Below are 24,806 nucleotides of genomic sequence, written 5' to 3'. Positions count from 1 at the left end.
CTCATGTACACAGACAACCCTCTCCTCCTACCACCCAACACTACAACCTGTGAGAGATACACTTATCTAGCCAAACTGGAGGTAAAGCTCTCTCCAACCAAGACTGAACTTGACAGTCATGAGGAGAAGGTAATCATTTGCACCACACCACACTCATCACATAGTCTCACTAAATCTACACCATCAAAATCCACACATAGTAACATGAAAACATTCACGGAGGCTCTCAATAATAATCTGTCTAAGCAACAGAGACCTCCAAAGCAGAAACACAAGCAACCTCCATTCCCTAACACAACCCAAATGACACATAGCCCACAGACTCAGTGTGCCACTCAACGACAGCCAATAAGGCAAAACAATGTACCCAACACACTAGTCATAGGTGACTCTATAGTCAGACAGACTGATGTCCCACTCACCAGGCTAAACAAGGAGAAGGCTACTGTCAGCTGCCTGTCAGGTGCCAGGATCCGCCACATAACACACACACTCAGGTCACTCCACAACAAGTACAAATATGACTCTGTCATTGTCCATGTTGGTGTGAATGACCTGAGACGTACCTCCCGGGACTACATGAAAAGAGACATGGAAGAGCTCTCGGATCTTGTAGCCCAGGCAGGTATGACCCTAGCCCTGAGTAGCATTCTGCCATCGCCCAGAATGATACCGCAGTACAAGGACAAAATGATTGACTTCAACAACTGGCTAAGCTTCTGGTGTCATTCTAAGGGGATCCAGTATCTGACTGCTTGGGATGACATGGTCGACAGACCACGATGCTTTGCCACAGATGGCCTGCATCTGTTGCCCCTGGGACTCCAGATACTGGCTAAGGCTCTTGCTGCCCCTATGGTGCCTTTTTTAGGCAGGGTTCAAATAACAAATTCACCATCATAACAGGAACAGGCAAGCAAAAACTGAGGGTAATGCTACTCAATGCTATAAGTCTAAATCTCAAAATGCACTCACTCGAGACACTCCTTAAAATTGAGAACATCGATATCTGTGCAGTGACTGAGACCTGCTCCAAGGCTCCAGAGAGACAGGCGGAGGTGTGTCCATATTTATTAAGGATATCCACACCTCCAGGCTAGTTGCTCAGCATAATGCATCCAAGGTTATCCAAGTGCAACTAACTCTGGCCAAAACTGCAATCCAAATTGTAGCTTGCTACAGATCCCTCACCATGCCCCAAGATTCCCACTCCTCTTTTCTTAATGTACTGGAAAATATTAGGGTTCAACCAAACAACCTAATAATGGGCGACTTCAACTACCCCACAATTAACTGGGAAAGCTACTTGTGTACCAACTCCTTAGCTCAACGCTTTCTGGAATTCATAAACTCCAATGTCCTAGATCAACTTATCCACACCCCCCACCAGGGAGAACAATATCCTAGACCTAGTCATTACCAACATGAGTGACCGGTGTTCCACACCTGAAGTCAACTCCTCATTGGTCCGATCCGACCATAAGCTTATCACCCTTGATATCCACATCCTGCCCCCACCCCCCATTAAGGAAACCACAGTAAAAAAATTCTCCAAAGCCAACTTCATGCTTCTTAAGACAGAAGTGGTGAACTTCATGACACCCGTGCAGATGGACAATACAGATACAACTGCTGAATCCTACACAAATGCACTCTATAAGCAATTACATGAGTGCATGGATCATGCTATCCCAAACAGAACCAAGATGCTATCCTCCAAAAAAAGGAAGCCAATCTGCTGGTCCCCTGCCATAGACAAACTGTACAACAGAAGGAAGAAACTGTTGCAAAAGAGAGTAAAATACCATGAGTGGAGGAGCTCCCTGGTCAGCCTCAGTAAGAAGCTGAGATCCCTTATAAGATCCTCCAAAGCTAGCTATGAAAAAAATTGGCACTAAATCCAAGGGCAACCACAAAGCATTCTATAGCTATGTCAAGAATCTAGATGGCAGTACCCAGATCTGCTCTGAGTTACAGCACAAAGGCACGAAAATTACAGAACCAACTGATATTGCCAACATCCTGGCAGATAGGTTCAGTGCTAACTTTACCCCCCTCCCCCTCACCCCCTAAAGGGCCCATATCTATACAGGAAGAATGCAGAGTCCCTGTAATCACAACTATGCAGGTAAAAGCTGCACTCTCTAAAGCCAAAAACACAGCATCCAAGGGACCGGACAACATCCCAGGCTGCGTTTTACATGAACTTCAGAACAAACTGGCTCCCCACTTAAGCACCATGTTCAATAATAACCTCACATCAGGCTTTGTGCCCACTGAATGGTGCACAGCAACAGTTATCCCACTCCACAAAGGGAGAGCCACCACTGATCCCGGGAACTATCAACTTATTAGCCTGATGAGCCTGGTCTGCAAGGCCATGGAACATATCTTCATGGAACTCATAAACAAAGACATTGGTAACCTCCAAACTCTGGATCCCACCCAGTTCGGGTTTGTGAAAGGAAAATCATGCCTCCTGAACCTGATTGACTTCTTTGAGGCAGTCACCAAAGTCGTGGATGAGGGTAAGGTGGTTCACACAGCCTATCTTGACCTCGCCAAGGCTTTCGACACCATCCCTCATTCTGGAATTATAGTTAAACTCACTAAACTCGGTATAAATCCCTACATCACAAGATGGGTTGCCAAATGGCTCACTGACAAAACCCACACTGTAAAAGTTGCAGACTCCAAATCTGACCTCAAAGCACTGACAAGTGGAGAACCACAGGGTTCCGTCCTGGGACCTCTCCTGTTTGGTATCTACTTCTATGAAGTACAGGCTAACACAGAAGGCCTCTGGCTAATGAAGTTCACAGATGACTGCAAACTAAGAGCCATAGTCAAGTCCCCAAATGATGTGGACATCCTACAGAAGGGCCTCACTGAGACAGATGCTTGGTGTCAGAGCCATGGCCTCAAGCTCAATGCCAAAAAGTGCAGTGTCACCCCCTTTGGTAAAAACTCTGTACCCATGAACTACCACATAGGCAGAAATCTACTTAACACCGAATGCATGATAAGAGACCTTGGGACCCAGGAGGTAGTCTCTCCTTTGATAGTCACATCGCCACAGTAGTCAGGAAGTCCTTCTACGTGGCACACCTCATCATAAAAGGGTTCTCCTCCAGGAAAAAAGAGGTCATTGTTCCCCTCTACTCGACACTCATTAGACCCATTATAGAGTACAATGTCCCTTTTGGAATGTACCTCACAAGACATATGCAGCAGCTGGAAAGGCCACAGAAGTACCTCAGAAAGAGGATTACTGGCCTCAAACAAATGCCCTACACTGACCGCCTCAAAAAATTCCAGCTTTACTCCATAGCATATCGCCTACTCCGAGGTGATCTCTGCCTAACATATAAAGCTATGTCAAACCCAGAGCTGTTGGACATGCTACACCTAAATAAATCCCAATCCCTCTGAGCTACACACTCTAGGGACCTAAACCTTGCCACCACAATAAACAGGACATGCTGGAGGTATAGATTCCTGTCCCAGAGACATCCTATACTCTGGAACAAGCTACTCATCTATGTCAAACAAAGTTCTTCATTAGCACTCTTCAAGAAAAATCTTGATGAGTGGATGGGAAATAGGAAATATACCCCGGGGATCACTTCTGTGTCTCTGCTCAACAGTGGCACAGGAAAATAACTTTCTTGGGTGGCGTAAGCCATGGAACCTTGTTGACTAGGCTTACATAGGCCCTTGGGTCAATAGCCTAGTACCTACCTATGAACCTATGAACCTATGAGCCTATAAGTGTGTGTGTGAGTGTGTGTGTGTGTGTGTGTGTGTGTGTGTGTGTGTGTGTGTGTGTGTGTGTGTGTGTGTATGTACATCTCTGTGCAGCAGTCTACCTGTGTTATGGCCACCAGCATACCTCTCAACCCCACACAGAACGACATCTGGTTAGATCCATATTGGAAAATGGGGCAAATGCCATAAATTGAGCAGAGCCTTCATATACTGCTGTGAAATGCATTGAAAGTAGATACCAGAACAGGTTGTGCTTAGGAACGCACTTTCCAAAGTGTATGTGTCGTTACATGATAATAGCTGTCATCAATCTGCAATGTTAGTCTGTCGTGATTTCCTACAGTTCACCAGAAAACCACATTTCATGACAGATGGAAAGAAAGTATGTGTCAAATGTCAGGGTAATCTGCAGACATATGCAGAGGCCACAGGTATGGCCACCATCTGTACCACCCTGCATGTTACAGTCCAAGTTTGGCAAGGTGTGACCTGTGACAGCAACTGAGACAGTAAAGAGGTCCCAAGAGTGTAGTACAACAAAAATGTCACATGGCCCTGCACTGATTGCATAGAGCAGTTATTGCACAGCAGAAGCACCTCAATGTTATGAGAAATAGTGTAAGCTAAGGTAATATCACACAATGAAGGTGTTACATTAGCAAACCAGAGGAAGTCCTGTGTGTTGCAATTGCTGTGGCCATGGTATGTCTTGCCAACTGTCACATTACTGCAGGTCGTGTCCCACACTCCACATTTGATAATGTTGCAAAGCCATTGATTGTCACTTATGTGTGTGCAATATGTATATATGTGAAGGCCCTGTGACTACCTGTTGCCCCCAATAACCCACAAGTATATAGGCAAATATTTAGGTACAGCCTAAGACCGTGTGAACTGTAAGTATTTTACACTGTCATTGAACGACAAACTGCAGTGAGTATGGAATTGTGTCAAGGTCCCAGCCTCAAGCTGTATGCAGACAACAGTGTCAGCATGCCATACAGCAAGTATATGTTCCCACCATGTCCCACATCAGCACCAACCCTCTAAACACACAGACTGCGATGACAGGCCTGGGTACCCAGGATGGCAACATAGTTGCATTCAGGCACAAAGTATTGGCAGTCATCAGGAATTGCTTGTATGTGGTGCACCACATAAGTGAAGGGACCGCATCCAGCCAAAAGGTGGACATTACCTCTGAATAGTCCTCAGTCAGTAAAACAAGACATTACCAGCATGGTCAGTCTGCTATGCACTTATGCAGACATCTGCTGAATCTGTAAAGTCTATGCTAACTCCCACAAAGGTCAGCCATGCCCCTCAACATAGACACACACACACACACACACACACACACACACACACACACACACACACACACACACACACACACACACACACACACACACACACACACACACACACACATATACACTGGTACAGGATAATATCTGCATTTATGAACATGTACAGTACAGCTGTGATACTTCTGAAATCACTGACATTTACAATAGGTGTGCACTTGTGTGCATTATAAAACCCAACCCACAAATGTGGTTTGACTTGATATATGCATCCAGGTATGCAAAGGCTGCCACTATGAATGCTACAATATTGATGTTATGATCACTGGGGCCTTACATGTATACTCCTTTGCCATTGACTCTGTGCCACCAACCTCCATGACAAATGTGGGCATGTGTGCCTGGGAGGTGGTGGAACCACCAAGGTAGTGAGGAAGTCCTATGTTGGTGTCAGTGGTGCTTCTGTAGCAGGCCCTCCCCAAGTGCCAGGACAGTCCTTGGGCACAGCTGCAGCCCTTTGCTGTGTGTTGTGTATTACATCTGTGGCATGGTGTCGGACCTGTTCACAGCCTCTGCCATGGTGTCCAATATTGTTGATGGTCCCCACCAGTTCTGCCCATGGGGCAGTTCATTGATGAATGTGCTGCCAGCTTCTCCCCAACAGTACCCTGTGATATAGTCTCAGGGAATCCAAGATGGTGGGTGAGGTCTACGATACATCCCACCTGGAAGACATGAACAGGGGAACACATCCCAGGACCGCATACATTGGCTACTATCCACCACTAACATCCACATTATACCCCTGCCATCTATCAGTACAGTATGTGTGTGAGTATTGTGAACATACCAGCATTACAGCATGCGTTGCCCCCTTATCCTGATGTGTCATGATCCCCCCACTGAGGACTATTAATGTTTATAATCCACCATTTATCATTCAAATCACACAGCACATGCAGCAGCTGGGGACATCACTGAATACCAGGCCATCAAACATCTACCGTACATCTATAGGCTATAAGGCCAAGCCTCTACCCAGTGTCATGCATAATTCTCAGGAGTGACCTCACTGTGGTGTGCGAGGAAATCACGGTCTCCGCATTGCTGTGACTACTGGATTCACTAGTGCAGATCATGCTCCACTGTGTTAACACACACACACACACACACACACACACACACACACACACACACACACACACACACACACACTCAACCTGGTAAATGACCTGGACTGGCCTTGTTGGCAGCTCACATGTGTACAATCACCCTGCAGTGGAATGGGCATCATATCTATATCAGGTAGGGTAGCTACCAACACCTTTGCATGTGTGACCTGGTGAAATGGATGGTAAACACCACATACACCCTTGGAATACCACCTGTGTCCTTGCTGGATGGGGACATGTGCTGCTGCCTTGCATACACATAAGCTAACTTGTGGCCTAGGCATATGGCTGCTGATGGCTCATAGCCTAGTAATCTGGGATGGTAGCAGGACTATCAGAAATGGCCTGACTGCTGTGACAGACTGTGTTGTTATGTGTCCACAGACATCACTGCCATTGACTGCTGGGTGCCCTCTATGGGCAACATTACAGTACCAGGTCATACAGCCTACATCTGGCAAATAGATGAGTGGTACTACAGGTGCATTCCAGAAACATCTGAGGTACATAATAACAGAGGTTGGTGCATATGTGGTGTAGGGTGACTGACAGCAGTCCTTCATGATTTTCCAGAAAAACAAACTTTAATGGAAAACATGGCCAAAATTGTGATGCAAATATCAGGACATTCTGCAAAACCCTGTACAGTTCACATGTGTGCTGCAGACATAGCCATCAGGGATCACTGTATGTGCTGAACAGCAGACTAACATGCAGCATGACAGTCCCAGAAGTGTTGTTGACCGCTACTGTTTAAATTCCTATTTCCCATGGCTGCATCTCCCCATCTGCATTCCATTACATACTTAATTGTTTGACATACCTGATTTAGTGCTGTAACCCTTTTTCAGAATAAATCCACAAAAGGTGTTGTGAATAGTCGCAGTCTGTCTTCTTGACAAAAGTATCAGACCTGTTTAGCATAGGCATCAGCTTGCCTTTTGTAGGTACTGCTCATTAAGAGATGATGGCCTGTGCACCAATCTGTTGCTCCCATTTACTAACTGCATCCAAAACAGCTGGGCTGCTTTCCTATTAGCCAATGTCATGGCAACACAGTGCTATAATTAAGACCTTCATGTGAGCCTTGCCCCTTTTCCTGGCCTGTGAGGGAGACATTATGGAGGTGTTGGACCTACAGCATCACAGAGGGTAGGTGGAAATACTGTTCACTATTTTGAGTGATGTGTTGTGTCTACAGTTTTGCATCCTATGTCTGCATAAATAGGGAGGGATATGAAATATTGGTGTCATGACCTTAGAGAATTGCTAAAGTAACAGGGTTTGCTTTGACATTCAGTTTCTGAGGGATTTAAAGTCTGACACTCAAATGTGTACTACTATTTAGTGACCTCCATCCTGATATTACCCCGATTTAGCAAAATACTACAAATGTTATGAAGGACAGGCCATAAATATAAGCCATAACCCTGGACATTCTGTGGAAATCTGTACAGTCACATGTGACACTTGCAGCATTTATTGTTATGCGTCCTGATTCTGTGTCTGTCAGAGGCCAAAGTTCACAGTGATTTTGGCCACTATATGTCAGAGTACTGTGTGACTGGCTATCAGGATGTGTTCATATAACCCAGTTGCTGCACTCAAGAGGTCAGTTGTCCTACTGGTATTTTGCCCTGACCGCAGTTCAAATGGTTCTGTGTTCATAATTTAGCAGTGATGTTTTTCACCCTAAAGGTATATCCCTGTACTGCCTGATAACTTTACAAATGAATCAGCATACTGAAAACTCTGCATATTTTTACAGACTGTCCAGCGTTTGTGCTTATATTTTTGGTCTGTTCCTCAGAATATTTTGTTGCTTTCTGGAAAATAACTGGGATAACCTGAGGTCTGATGGCAATAAATGATGACAGAGGTTTGAGTTACAGACTTTGAATCCTTCAGAAAATGTATGTTAAAACAAACCATGTCCCTCTAGTAACTTTCTTATACGTATAACTGCACTATGTAGCATATGTCCCTATTGTTGGTTCTCTGTCCCCCATTTTTGTCAGTGTTCATCCAGTTTCTTGCACTAAGAGGTTGAGAGGTATGTGCATCAATAAATTCCCAGAGCTGATTTGGAGTAGTGGTACATTGCTGTGACTATAGTGCACAGAATCCTGGGTTCAAGACCTGCCAGGGCTGGTTATTTTTCTGCTGGGCAGTAGTGGGCTAGTAGGCTTGCATGGGTTTGCGTGATGCTAAGTGATGCCAAGAGGTGCTTAGTTCTTTTTGGCTTCACTTAGCACTGCTTATTCTTGCTTACACCCATGCTAATTTCAAAAAAAGAAAAGAAAAAAGGGTAATAGGTAAGTGGTGAAATGGTGGCAAGCAGGGGGAAAAACAATGTGAAAGGCAGCTAGGAATGTGCAGGATGGGTGTAGGAAAGGACCATAGCTCTTCATTTCTTCTGCAACAACAGCTGTGCATGATGTGGACAATTTGGAACTTAGAGCCTCACACCCCACAGTGAGAGGTGTGGGTGACATACATTTGTTGAGTAATTGAAGGATAAATTGATTAACATCAGTGTACTTGGGGGTGAAATGGAGAACTATGTATGGGATGTGATTTTTCTTGGGGACAGATGCCCCCCCCTTTTTTTAAGGTGAGAGTGGGATGTTAGGGAAAGGATGCATGTACATTTGGGGAGGTAAGTTCAGTAGGAGAGGTTGCTTTTGCAGACAGACAAGACAGCAGACAGGGGCGGTGTATGACATATGGGGGGGATAAACACCTTGGACAGAGAGAGTCATTGGGAAGTGGAGGCCCATGAGCCCCCAGATGGAAACAGTAGGACTATGTTCCCCACTCATGGGCAGTCACCAATGCCCCTTCATAGCCCCAAAGGTGGCTGTGCTGGGGGCTGGACAACAGGGGCAGGCTGCCCCTCGAGGTGCACCAGTCTGCCCTCAATCTGGCTCAGGCATCCATACAACTCTGTCTGGAAGACCGCAGAACCTTCTGCGGGTGACAGGTTCCTCTCGGTGCCCACGCCTGGGGGGGGTGGGCCTCATCCCCTGAGACGGTTCCACCAGAGGGTGGTGCAGGACCAGTGGAAAAGGCAGTTCCGGTGCCATGGCCAGATGAGGCAGGATAGGCGGATCTCCTGGGATCTGCCTTCCCAAATGTGCTATGGTGTTGAGGTTTTTCAAAATGTATTGGTTAGTTATGAACAAAACATTTCAAAATTAGTTATAACAGCATGAGTGGGTGTTCCAATTAACCCAGAACAATAGAAGTGAAACAACTGCATAGCAAACAGAACACATGCATAAATGGAATAACAGTCAGAATTGTAACAGCATGCCAGTTACATTTACAACAACAGGCCACCATCAATGGTATTCCAACAACATATGTTAACATGCAACCAATTAAATATATGAACAATAATAAAACACAAGTCACAACATTAAGTTTTGAGAACAACATACCCGTTGTATATGCGTAATAATTATTGATGCTGATAAGGGGTGGGGGGGAGAGAAAAAATTCCATTAACAACTGTATAGGCTTCCATAATTCACAACAATACTGCTCAATACTCTACAGGTCTGACCTCAGTTTACATCTGCCTATGGCCCATAGTTCTGTAGCACATGCATACCTGTTAAACTGTCAACCTGGAATGGTATGGGACAAACTGTGGCAACTCTGTGTACATGATTAGAGGGGGACCGTACATGTCAGGGTTACATATATGATGAAGAAGGTGTACCCTGCACTGATGTTTTGTAAGTGTGCTACTTGGCTTACTTTACCTGGATTCATATCTGTGTCCAAGGTTCTTGGCAGCAGTGACCACTAGCCATGACAGCATGACACTTGACAGACATGTATTGGGTTGAGTGCATGGTGTATGTACCTATCCTGCTGTCATTTGCAGGCATGGGATTGGACAGTGGAACAGTTGTACACGTTTTATTAGTATACCCTTCATACAGCTACTACACACATTTCTTTACCTGTAAGACCTGTGGAGAACATATCTGTTAACACCACCTGACTGCTTCTACAAATATTCAAGATTACTTGAGTGTAAATACTCACATATTTTAGCACCACTCACTGGATTCAAACCGTGGTCTGACTGTGTAAAAATGAACGACAAAGCTATTTCTCATCACACTGAGCTACTGGGGAACTGCTGTCTCTTGCTTTACTGATTTCTGCCAAATACTCTCTTGGATAGACAGTCTGACCTTGTAATCTAAGTGTAGTGTCAGCAAAGGCTGTGGTGACAACTGAACATACATGCTTGAGATTCATGTATGACAAATAGTTAGTGTACTGTATATTAATCATTTTAAATAATAAGATCTGGAAAGAAAAGGTTAACACATGCAATGCTGCAGGGGATACTTTATAATACATTACACATTACTATTCAAGGTTCAGATCTTAGTGCAAGACATATTATATCTTGTTTTACAGCTCCACAATCTACAGTTTTGCATAACAGCTGGTTATCAGAACACCCTCAGTCAATGCATGCTGTCAAAGCCATATTTGCTGTGAAGCACTTGTACACATTCTATTTCTTTAACAACATACCAGATTAAACACAACAGTTTGTGGTATAAATCTTTATTTGAGTAACATGACACAGTGCTTTATTACAGATCAGATTCTATATTCAGTAGTACTGCATATCTTGTGGGTCAATATTGGCCTGACAAACTTTATTTATTCAGTACACTCAGAACACACTATACCTAATGGCAGTAAACAATGCACTCATTGTTATTTATTGCACTATATACTGCAAGATAGATCTGTACTCATCAGACTCTCGGCACAGCCTCACCAGTCTGCCCCATGGGCCTCCACATTGTTAGCTCTCACCTCTGCAGCTGTATGGGAAAAAAACAACCATTATGCATACCTATCTATCACATACTCAGGCTAGAATTTGGTACAGTTATGGGTGAAAAACTTACAAACTACTGGTGCATTGCTGTCTCGAGCATCTTGGATCCATTGGGCCAAGAGCTCCCCCTTCCTCCCCTTTAGGTCAGCATAGTGATGTTGTACCTGCTCACCAGTTAGGGGATTCCAGTGGCACTGGTGTGGTCACATGGCAGATGGACCCAGGCCTCACATTTGCATTGGGAGCCCTGGTACTGGCCCTGCAGCAGTCTGTCATTATGGTGTTGCACAAGGAGCCCAGCCATGACCCTGGACTCCAAAATGCCCCAGAGCTGCATCCGAAAGCTCGCTCCCTCTCCAACTCCAGACATAGCTTCTGCAGTGATCAAACTGCAACAGGTTCTGGCTGTATTCCCACCTGCATGGTTTAAATAAGGCCATATCCCCACCCTTTGCTGTCAATGGACCATTTTTGAAAATGCTGAGCACAGCTCAGTGGTGCACAAACCCACTAAGCTGAGTTGGCAGTGCTTAAAGGGGCAGATGCTGAGCAGTACTTAGCGGTGAATAAATCCACTTAGCTGGGCTGAATGCTGCTTACAATTATACATCTTAGCAATACTCAAACTGGGTATTGCTCAGTTTTCATTTAAAGACAATTAACGAATTGGATACTAATTAGTCCTTACTAAAATATTATTAAGTGTATATATTTTACTTTACATGACGTCCCCCTATGTGCTTTGATTACATTACTTTGGGGTGTGACTGTACTGTCTGCGACACTTGTGTTTACATGGGGGATTTTACATCATATATCCTGTGACACTATTTTATTACATCTCCTAAACGTATGCATTTCACTATGTAATCTGTTCCTGTAACTTTAATGTATTGGACATTTGTGTGTAACTGGGGCTTTTATACTTGGGTCTCCATTGCAAATAGGCTTCAGGTCAAGCTGGACCACCACAGTCATCATATTTCAATGTAAAACAAAAAACATTTACAACATTTCCCTAGCACATGTAAAAAGCTGAATGGCCAGGATTCGACCCTTGCACCTAATGTACAAGTTCCAGTGCCCTAACCATTCAGCCAGTGAGGATCTGCTGTTAAACTGCTGTATATACCTCTTTATTTTTGTTTAAGCATTGCTGAACACCGCTCCGCACTGTGCAAACCCAATCAGCTATGCTTAAACTTGACCTTTTCGACAAACATTAAAAGCATCCAGTTTCTATTTTTAGATGTCTGGCACATGTCCCTTGCAAATGTCAATAACTACATTGATAAATAACATTAATATATAAATGCTTTCCGATGTAAAATCTGAATGGCTTGTCTTGGTATTCAAACCATGGAACTACTACACACAAAGCCAAAACTCTAACCACTAAGCTAACTCAGCATTCAAATATGCAGCTATACATTTCTATATAGCTCTTCAAAGACGTTTAAGCAATACTAAGCAGCATGCAGTGGTGCACCAACCTGCTCAGCTACTCTTAAACTTTACATATAAAGGGGAAAAATACAATCATTTTAAATAGATTTTTGGATTATCCTCACTTTGCAAGATTTACCACCGCTGCCCATCGTGGTGCACCGTGCAAACTAAAATTTAAACAGGAAAAAAAAAGTTAAATTTATTACATTTAAGTACATTTAAGGTACATAATACTTATTTCTACATTAACAGTAACTCAGCAAACATAACTAGCATTGGTAAATCATTCAATTAATGGTTACTAATGCTAGCTTTCATCTACACACACTTCACTGCTTACAAGGAATTTGTTCCATGTAAGCAGTTGAAAAGTCATTCATGTCAGCGCATGAACTAGCTGCTCACACTGTGCAGAGTGCACAAAGCCCATTACTAATGCAGGGATTGTGCACTCTATACAGTACTACAGGCAGCATGAAAAGCCTCCATGTAGGCTCTACACGGAGCCTACATGGACTTTCATGAATATTGGCCATAGTTAAATACTAATTAGAATGGTAGTTAATGGTTTAAAGATAACAACATATTACATTATTACAAACCATTAACCATGGTTCTCCATATTAAGAGCTAAATTCTGGAACTCCTTCAATTTAAGGATTAGGTTTTGTAATGATTTTAAAGAATTTGAGATAAATTTAATTTCTTACCTAAAATATAGAGCTGAATACAAATACATTTCATACTCACCCTAGTAGCACTTAACACCTCTGGTTTGGACCAATTAGGTTTGCTTTTTATTCTCTTTCATATAGCACTTTTCAATTTATGGTCATTTGAAACTGGCTTACATGGTGTGCTTGATTCATGGTTACTTGTTTTGTAAGAACTCAGGGTTGTCTGACTGATACCTTAATCTGATGATTTTTATTTGCCCTCTAATGGTGTAGCCTTATGTATTGGTTTCAATTCTACTGATTTCTGTTCACACTCTGACTGTAGAATCTTTTACAGTGAGTAATACCCACTCTCTAATGTTTAAGTATTTACTCTTTCTGTCTGAGTTGCGATAACCTGGGAGTTAGAATGAAAAGTAAGGAATGTATGTTGCGGAAAGGGTTAACCCCCTGTGAAAATGGTTTCTTTCATTTTTCATATTCTGACTGCGCGACTTACTTCTGAGAATGTTTATTTATCTGATACTGTATCAAGATAAGTAGTTTCATGCATACAGGGTTGAACAATTGTGCATAGTACTTTGGGGTTTCAAGATATTGTAGTGGATCCTCTGAAACATTTTACTGGCTCTTTTATGTTTTGTTTTGTGTTGTCTTGATATAAGACTTAACCACCTGCTGTTACCAGTGCATGTCTCTCTGGGCTTTGTCCCCACACCCTGAACAGATTGTTTCACCAAACTACAATATAAAATATAAACTGAATTCAACACACTGAACAGCATGACTTAACAAAAACAAACTACTTAATTAATACTAAAACATCTGAACTAATACGTTTTGAAATGCCACAAAAATTTGGAAAAAAATTTGCATTTCAGATATATGACACACAAAATAATTGGGACCTCAATATGAATCAGCAGAATTGCCTTGATCTTACATTTCGTCCAGTCTTGTTTTTTAAACCCATGCTGACTCAGTTATGTTACAAGCTGTGTCATAATTAAAGGCTTGCTAAAAATAATCATACCTTCTAGCTCCAGAAATTACGTCAGCTATAAATGAAGACATCCTAAGCCCAAAGCAGACACCCAAACAACCACCACCTCAGAACACAACACCTGCAACACATAGACCTCACAGTCAGAGTGTCAAACAGTCACAGCCCTTAAGGCCAAACACAATGCCAGACACACTAGTCATTGGTGACTCCATAGTCAGACACACTGACGTCCCGCTCACCAGACTGAGTAAGGAGAAGGTCACAGTAAGCTGCCTGTCGGGCGCTAGAATCCGCCACATAACGCAAGCACTCAGGTCTCTCAACAGCAGGTACAAATATGACTCAGTCATTGTCCACGCTGGTGTAAACGACCTGAGACGTACCTCCTTGGACTACATGAAAAGAGACATTGAGGAGCTCTCTGATTATGTAGCCCAGGCAGGTATGACCCTGACCTTGAGCAGTATCCTACCTTCACCAAGAATGATGCCACAATACAGAGATAAGATGATCAGCCTTAACAATTGGCTTAAACACTGGTGTCATTCAAAGGGGATCCAGTGTCTGTCTGCCTGGGATGACATGCTGGACAAGCCACGCTGCTTCGCAAGGGACGGCTTGCACCTGTCACTCCTGGGATTCCGGATATTGGCAAAGGCTCTTGCCACCCCCATAGTGCCTTTTTTAGGCAAGGCTCAAATTCTAAACCTACCACCCTAGAACACACAAAAGGAAAAAACTAAGGGTAATGCTGCTCAATGCCAGAAGTCTAAATCTCAAAATGCACGCACTCGAGGCCCTTCTCAGTATGGAGAACATCGATGTCTGTGCTGTGACAGAAACCTGGTTCAAGGCTCCTGAGAGCACCCCAGCTATCAGGTTTTACCTCATATCATGCGTTCTGGCCCCAAAATCCGTACAATACCAAGAAAGGAGGGGGGGTATCCATATTCATCAGGGACACCCACACCTCAAGACTGGTGGCAACGCACGATGCATCGGAGACCATCCAGGTGCAATTAACCATAGGCAAGACTGCTCTGCAAATTGTAGCATGTTACAGGCCACCCTCACAAACTCAGGAACCTCACATGGCCTTCCTGAAAACACTAGAGGGATAAATGTATCACCAAACACCATCATACTAGGTGACTTCAATTACCCTAATATAGACTGGGAACACTACTCAAGCCCAAACACCCTAGCCCAAAAGTTCCTGGAATTCATAAACTCAAATGCCATGGAACAACTAGTCACCATCCCCACAAGAGGAGATAACATACTTGATCTCATCATCACAAACATGGGAGCACAATGTTCAACACCGGAGGTGTACCCCTCACTGGTGAGATCAGACCACAAACTAATCTCGCTGGAGGTCCTCATCCCACCCCCACCTGAAATAAAAAAGACCACAGTAAAGAACTTCTCAAAAGCCGACTTCACACTTCTAAAGACTAGTGTGGTCTCCTTTAAGGCCCCCGAGCCGGTGGAAAACAGTACTCAAGCCGCTGAATCACTTACAAATGCCTTCTACCAGCACCTGCAGGACTGCATGGATAAGGCAATCCCAAGCAAAACAAAGACTCTTTGTACCAAAGGCAAGCATCCAGTCTGGTGGACCCCAGCCATAAACAAACTCTACAACAAAAGGAGGAAGCTACTACAAGATAGAGCAAAATCCTTAAAAGGTAAGACACCCTTGATCACTATAAGTAAAAAACTAAGAGCTCTCATAAAATCATCCAAAGCAAATTTCGAGAGAAAAATAGCTAAAGACTCAAAAGACAATCATAAGGCCTTCTTTAGCTATGTTAGAAACCTGGGAGGAAACTCCCAGATATGCTCAGAGCTAGTTCAAAATGATGTGAAGATTACTAATCCTACAGACATTGCCAACATACTGGCTGACAGGTTCAGTGCAAACTTCTCCCCAAAAGGAGAGATATCTATACCAAACGATTGCAGCCCCCAAACATCTCCAGCCCAAGTGAGAACTGCTCTCTCCAAAGCAAAAACACAGCATCCATGGGACCTGATGGTGTCCCCGGCTGTGTGCTCCATGAACTCAATGAGGAATTAAACCCACAGCTAGGACAGCTGTTTAATCAAAGTCTTACCTCTGGATATGTACCCAGGGAGTGGCGCACTGCAACTGTGGTACCACTTCACAAAGGCAGTGCCTCCACCGACCCTGGAAATTACCGCCCATTAGCTTGACAAGCCTTATCTGCAAAGCCATGGAGAGGATCATAATGGACCTCATAAATAAAGACATAGGGAATTTGCAGACTTTGGATCCAACCCAGTTTGGCTTTGTCAAAGGCAGATCATGCCTTTTAAACTTGGTTGACTTTTTCGAAACAGTCACCAAAGCCATTGATGAGAGAAAGGCAGTCCATACAGCCTACCTCGATCTGGCTAAGGCCTTCGATACAATACCCCACTCGGGTATCATTGAAAAACTCATCAGCTTAAATGTCAACCCATACATCACAAGATGGGTTGCAAACTGGCTGAGTGACAGAACCCACAGGGTCAGAGTTGCTGGCGCCATGTCAGACTCAAAGCCTGTCACAAGTGGTGTCCCACAGGGCTCAGTCCTGGGCCCACTCTTGTTTGGCATCTACTTTTCCGAAGTACAAGCAAACACAGGAGGGTTATGGCTGACAAAGTTTGCAGATGACTGCAAACTGGGCGCCATAGTAGAAAACACATCTGACACAGATATCCTTCAGAAGGGTCTCACAGAAACGGATAACTGGTGCCAGAGCCACGGCCTAAAGTTAAATGCCAAAAAATGCATAGTCATACCCTTCGGGAAAAACAAGGTTGCCCCTAGCTACCAAATAGGTGGCAATCCACTGAGCACAGAAGAAGTTATCAGGGACCTGGGGACCCAGGTTGATAGTAGTCTGTCATTCGACACCCATGTAGCTAAAGTAGTTAGGAAGACCTTCTACATTGCCCACCTTATCATGAAGGGATTCTCATCTAGATCAAGGGTGGTCATAGTCTCCCTTTACTCATCACTCATCAGACCAATGATTGAGTACAATGCCCCATTCGGAATGTATCTGACCCGACACTTGCAGCAGCTGGAAAGGCCACAAAAGTTCCTCACCAAAAGGATAAAGGGTCTCAAAAATCTGTCCTATGCTGCCCGACTGAAAGAACTCCAGCTCTATTCAGTCGCTTACCGCTTGCTCAGAGGTGACCTTTGCCTAACATACAAGGCCATGTCAAACCCAGATTTGATGAATATGCTTCACCTCAAAAAATCTAGATCCATCAGAGCCACAAGGGCGGGAGACTTAAACCTTGACACGGCTATTAATAGGACGTGCTGGAGGGATAGATTCATCACCCAAAGACTCCCTATGCTGTGGAACAAAATCCCAGTACATGTGAGGCAGAGCACCTCGCTGGCCTTGTTCAAGAGAAATCTTGACCAATGGATGGGAGATCGCAGATATACCCCAGGGATTACCTCAGTGTCACTGCTCAACAGAGGCACAGCAAAATAATGGGTATAGTTCCCCATACTAAAGGGGTGGCTTAAGCCACAAAACGATGGGCTAGGCTTGTAAATGCCCTCGGGCAGATAGCCTAGTATGAACCTATGAACCTATGAACCTATAAAAACTGAATACCCACTATTTATAATTGCAATGCACGCCAAGAGTAACACTCTAATACTTGAAACAGCTGTAAATACAATCTGCAGGTATCATTTCTGGCACTTTCTAGAACACAGCACTGTGACTAACTTAAGAAACTTCATTGGCTACCAATAACAGGTAAAACACTCTAAAACAACACCATGCACAGATATCAAATTAACAAACAACACCAGAAGCCAATGCACCACTTTATTATTCTCTTGGTACCTCAGCCTTTTGCCTTCAAGAGATAACTTTCCACATAACCAGCAGTTTTTATATATCTGATGGGTTAATTAATCAATTCAACAATTAAACAACCCTCCAATCATTTATCCCCTCAAATACCACATATAATTGTTTATAATTATTTACAATTTTAAAATTTTGATCGAAGGGGATGTTCGCATGGAACTGATTTATCATATTCATCATGAATCTTAGATGTTTTGGTTTATGTGATAAATACACAACGTGCCACACTACAAAGCAATCTTTATACTGAGCAACATTATAATGAGAATGATGATCTATTTATGGCATTCCTTATTATTTAGAAATTTATTTTTATTTCCATACAATTCAAGATGATAGGCTGATGTTTAATATATATATATATATATATATATATATATATATATATATATATATGTATTTATGTTATATGGAATATAATAGATCTCACGAACACACATATGATTGGTTAAATTCTCATAACTTAATTTTTCATTGGTGCTTAAATGAGCCCTGTGTCTTGGCTTTTTAGTCATACTGTATATTTATGAAGATAATAAGATAGGAATATTGTATCGGCTGACTTATGCTACATCTCAGTTTTGATTGGTGTTTACAATGTTCTTCACAATATGCTATACGTTTAATAGGTAAATTAGTAGGGACTTGGGTTTTATTTTTAATTATTACAAATCTCCACAATATTGATCCAAGAAGGATGTTTACATGGACTGAATTACAAATATCACTGTTGTGTTGCATTATTTATGCACTTTGGATGTTTTGGTTTATGTGACAAATACACATAACAAGCTATACTACAAAGTGATGTTTGCATTCAGCGAGAATGAAGATCTGTCTATGGTATCTTCATCATCTAGAAATATACTTCTAAAATATATATTTCTGTATATTTATTTAATGTTCATTAGTAATAGGGTGGCACAGTGGTGCAGCGGTAGCGTTGTCACCTCACAGCAAGAGGTTCTCCAGTTCAATTATTGGCTAGGGTGTCTTCTGTGTGGAGTCTGCATGTCCTCCCTGCATTCATGTGGGTTTCCTCCCACATTATAAAGACATGCATCTGGAGTGTTTCTCCTCAGGCCACCGCTGAAAATTGGCTTTGTTCCATGTCGGACTTTCCCAGTTAACAAATGTTAAATAAAATAAATAATAGTGTACTGATGTTTACAACACAGTATACTTTGACAAGAAGATCTCAGCAAGACTATCATTTGATTGGAAGAGCTTGACAATCTTTTGGCCAATACAAAGTTGATTTTTATGGGTCTCTGATTGGTTTACTTGAGCCTTCGCATGAGTTGGCTTGCTAATTAAGGCTGCGTGTTTTTCAGTTTTAAACATTTATTATTTATTATTACTACTTAAAATTTGTTTACATGAGGAGCTAATATTTATGCAGTAAATTTTAAAATGTGTGCTTTTTGTTAATGTGACCTTTGACCAGAAATATCATTGTTTTTTCAGACTATAAAAGGGCAACTATGTTTGAACTTAATAGAACTGACGAAGGACTTATTTTAAGTCTGAAAGCTCTTATCCGCATTTTATTGTTTTTATTGTTTCTGGTGTGTTCAAAGTCTGCAATAAAGAAGTTTATGCCAGTGACAGCAGCCTTGGTTGTCTCTACTGTTTTTGGATTATAAGGAGCATTTATCATCTGTGGCAACTTTTTAGCTGCCGTTCCATTCATTTTTTGCTCTCTCTCTCTCTCTCTCTCTCTATATATATATATATATATATATATATATATATATATACAAATGGGTCCCTATCAAATGATAGAAAGCTCATTTGATAGAAACTCATTTCACTGACACCATAAGATAGAAAGCTCAAAACACTGAAAACCCATTTGACTGAAACTTAAAACACTGAAAATGCTATATGCCCTTTTCCCCATGGTAGTGCGATCCTGGAGTTAGCATAGATATTTAGGGGGCATGGGGGGCACCGCCCCCCACAATGGGGGATGTGGGGCATAGCCCCCCACATAGTTTATGTAAATATTGTTTTCACCAAACAGTCATTGTAGTTATAAGTATCCATGTGTAGAGTTTAAAATGTATGAAGTATGTGGGGGGCTATGCCACACACACCCCCCATTGTGGGGGGCTGTGCCCCCCACACCCTCTCTAACTATATATATACTAACTCCAGGATTGCATTACCATGGGGAAAAGGGCATACAGCATTTTCAGTGTTTTGAGCTTCAGTCAAATGATTTTCCATCAAATGAGTTTTCTATCATTTGATAGGGACCCATATAAATATATGTTAACGCAGGATACTGGAAGAGAAAAGGTTAAGCTCAGCTCTAGCTAACTTTGGAAAATAGTAAGAAATTAAATGACTGGGCCTAGCCCATACAGATGTTATCTCACAGTTTTGAATGAAGTCAGAGATGCAATGTCTGTGAGAAGCATGGTTTGTTAGTGTCTGTAGGAGGAGTAGAAGTTTGTAATTATTTTTTTGACTTCCAGAAGCTGCACCAGATCTGAGCAATGCCCTTGTGTGTGTATTGCTGACATGCAGGTGCTAAATCCTGGCAGTTTCTAGCAATGTAGGTTGCACGGGCACCAGAAGTCAGATGACCAGATGTATGTAATGTCATTATGTACAGAAATAATGTTTTAATATTAGGTGAGACAGAAGTCTCAGGGCAGTCTGTTTCTTAGAACCGGACATAGAAGGATCTCCCACCTAGTTCATCTTGCCTTCTCTATTAAGTAGAAAGAGTAATTCTCTAGATCATTCAGGAAAATATAGTGAGAATAGTTAAGTATTGTTTTTCTGTAAATGTGGGAATCTTTCCAGCTGTGTAATTTTTAATATTTCCTGTGACTGAAAGTGTTTATTGTAAATAGATATTTTGTATTTTCATGTTCTTTTATTATTTATTATTAAATACATTTAAACTTTTCATTGTGGCTGGTCCTTTAGAGAACAGTTGAACCGTTGAGAGTACTTGTATCTATTGGTGACTCTGTGGTCACTCCTGAAGTCTGGCTATTTGGTTAACGTTATAATTTGTATTAATAGTAATTTCACACAGCAAAATTGTGTACCCTTGCAAGAGCCATAGGTAGCTGGCTTTGTAGTGTATGGTGGCAGTGATAACTACCTTATAGTGTGGGCAGAAGGGGGTACGGTGGGTAAATCCATGTCAGGTTTCCCAGGTGTGTGTGTGTGTGTGTGTGTGTGTGTGTGTGTGTGTGTGTGTGTGTGTGTGTGTGTGTGTGTGTGTGTATGTGTATGAAAATCAAATCTCACAGTGTGTGTGTCAGCTACTTGGAGCAGGGGACACAAAGCACTGCTTTCACAGAGAGAGTGGTGGAGGGCTTGGCTTGGACACTCGGCTAAGGTCTTAACTCTGCAGCTGTGACAGTGAGGAGCCTGGGGACCTGGGGAGAGACATAGAGAAAAAACCCAGACCCTGGCCTGTGTGTGTTCCCTGTGTGCTCTTAAGGGAAATTGTGCTTGATGCAGAGAGCTGCATCTGGAAATACTGGGTGTATCCATTTTTGTTCCATGTGAATATCCCTCTCCAGTGTCAGTGGTAAGGATTGAGGCTCTTTGATGACTGACCCAGAGTGGGGATGTCGCAATACTGACTAGGGGAAATTTGGACAGGGTACCGAGGAACATACCCTATTCTACTTAAATAGATTCTCCCCACAATTCCTTAGCACACTTTTTCTAAATGGCTGAACTCACTGAACTGCTTAAAATTATATTTCTAAAGAAGCGAAAAGAAGTGTGTCTTCACTAGCAACAATTAAATAACCACCAAAGGACAACTCTTTCATGAATGCTGGTTGTCTGAATTTACCCAACATCACTTCCAGTCTCCATCACCAGACTCACACCCTCCCAAGTTCTTTGCATTGTTCTCCTTCTGGAATTGAAAACATAACCAGAAAAATTCCAGTGATAACCTACCAAAGTCTGATGACCTGCACCTATAGTTCTTAAAGTCTGGTGCAGAAGTATTTTATTTAGTTTACTTCTGCCACATTATCTTCCCTAAAAATAGAAAGGTGCCATTACTGAACAGATTCCAAAACCAACCCACAGACTTGCTTAGACTAAAGATCAATTTCAAAACTCCCAGTGCTTAGTTAATTCCAAGAAAAAAAAATTTAGGCCATGACCAGCCATCCAAATGTATTGCTGACCATTTACTCCTAACCCCAACGAACAGAGATTCTGGGTCAAAAACAGCAAAAAGACAGTTATCTAGGCAATAGCTGATGATATCCTAATGGGCAAAAACAAACAGCAAGTCACAACAGCAATCATTTTATACCTAACTAAAGTGGTTACCATGGTAGACCATCCACTCCTTCATACTGTTATTCTAGTCCACAATAGCAACACCCAAACTTCCAAACAGTTCCTTATCTTTCTTTCCCACTACAATTTCAGAGTTAAAAGTAATTTCCTTCTTCACAACCAAAGCTCCCTTCTGAAAGAAGTCCCATGGGGCTTCATTCTACCACCCCTACATTTCTTCATTGCATCAAAAGGCTCCCTCATGAACTCACATCTCTAAATCCTTCTCTGTGCCAGCAACATGGTCATCTGTACATTTCATCAAATGGCCCAGAACATTAATATGCAACTTCAACAAGACATCCATTTATTTCCTTTTCCAAATGGCTACACTCAAGATAACTACAACCAAACCAAAATACAATAAAATGCATGTTGTTTGAGATACCACAAAAAAGCTCAGATCATCAGTTTCTGATATCATTATTCTTGACAAAAAGCATACCTCCCCCAAATCCACCACCTTATTTAAATATATTCTAAAGTTCCAACTTCACATTCACAGAACTAAAGCAAAAATGCAGCAAAAGTTTTTGTGGATATAGATGATCTTACATTTTATAACTCCATAAGGTAAGGAAGCCATAGGGAAAGGTAATCATTTTGCCCAGCCTGAATATGTTCTTCCAGTAATCACCTCTGCCTCAAAGAAAAGCCTTATCTGATAATATACAACTGACAGTAAAATATGTTTAAAAAGTATGCTGAGAATAAAAATAGGTCAGTACAGTAACAAGTAACTACTAAGATAAACAAAAAAGTACCAAAGCTAACACAGCTGAAGGTGAAGCGCTTACTCTCTTTTGTGTGCATTAAAGTTTATTGTTTTACCTTCAGCTGTATTAGCTTTGGTACTTTTTTGTTTTTCTTAGTAGTTGATAGTAAAATATACCATCTCACTAATGCCAAGAACAGAACACTGGTGCTAATGCCTTTAGAAAGTAAACTGGCTCCCAGCCAAGTAAACAGCAGGTTTAGTACTAAGCTCTTTTGATTTAAACTGCTAAACCAAAACTCTTTCTCTTACCTAACAGAAAGATTCACAACTATGGAAAAAACATACATCCTCAGATCTCAGCCTATCATGCCTACTCGCTCTACACCACCTTTACACTAAGAAATGCAGTAGCTACACCTTCTCTATATTAGGCCCCAAATTCTGGGAAACTAAAACACTAGTTGTAAGAACTCAGCTACCCTACTGCAAATCAGGAAAGCTCTCACATGTTACCAAACTTAATTAGCAGAATGTTACTGCTTTCCAAACATAACATAACTTAATCCATATAACATATTCCAGCTGCTACTCAATTTCTTTAACAATGCTTATGTTTCCCTAGCTAGCATTTGCTTGAACACCTAAACATATGCTATCTGCAGGCTCTGTTCCATTTTCTTCCTCCAGCTGACTGAACTTTCTACCATACCATCTCCTCTTTTCACCATCAGATTCCCTTCCCATTCCTCTGTTTGTTTTCTTACCCTCACAGCTAGATCTCAATACTTACATTTTTTCAACAGATAACTCAATAAGTACTTTTCAGTCTTTAGCTGACTGCTTCTTTCTTTCTTTATCTCTCTCTCTTTCCTTGCCCACCATTCAAACTACTAACACCCATTGTCACTCTTACACTTACTCTGCATCCATCTATCTATCTATCTATCTATCTATCTATCTATCTATCTATCTATCTATCTAGCTGTCGATCAGTCTATCTATCTATCCATCCTTTGTTGACTGGATTATTGGCACTAGGCTACTGGCCCCTTTCCAGGAGATAACAGATGTGTATTTATACTAGGAGAAATTTGGCCAGGGCATGGGGGAACTCCCCCATAGTCTTTTTTTTAAATGCTGTGTGATGTTTTACATCGACCAGAACTACCACCAGTTCAAAGAGATGGGATCCAGGTTTAATGTCTCATCTGCAAGAATAGTTTCAACCTGCATACACCACCTTTTTACATAATAAGAGTTAAGACCATCTGCTTTGTCAGACTCTACTGACTCCTCTTTCTTGCCTTAACCCCATTCATCTCCTCGGTATTCATGTACTTCTTATACAAAGCCTCCAACAGAAATACGTGCTTGTCATATTGCATATGCCTATGCCTTGTAAATATCTCCTTACCACTGTACTTGTTTTAATGTTGGCATACTTACACTTTGTAAATGTATTTCTGAAGCTATATTGTCCTTTCAATCTCTGCTTATAAATTTTCATTGTAAATTTTCCTTCTATCCTTGTTTTTTTTTTTTCACTTCTGGGGTGAGCCTGAAATAGGTCCACATAGA

Source organism: Protopterus annectens, chromosome 4.part1 (genome assembly GCF_019279795.1).
Source record: "Protopterus annectens isolate FY-2018-M chromosome 4.part1, PAN1.0, whole genome shotgun sequence".
Taxonomy (NCBI): Eukaryota; Metazoa; Chordata; order Ceratodontiformes; family Protopteridae; genus Protopterus; species Protopterus annectens.
Note: the sequence above shows the minus strand (reverse complement) of the source record.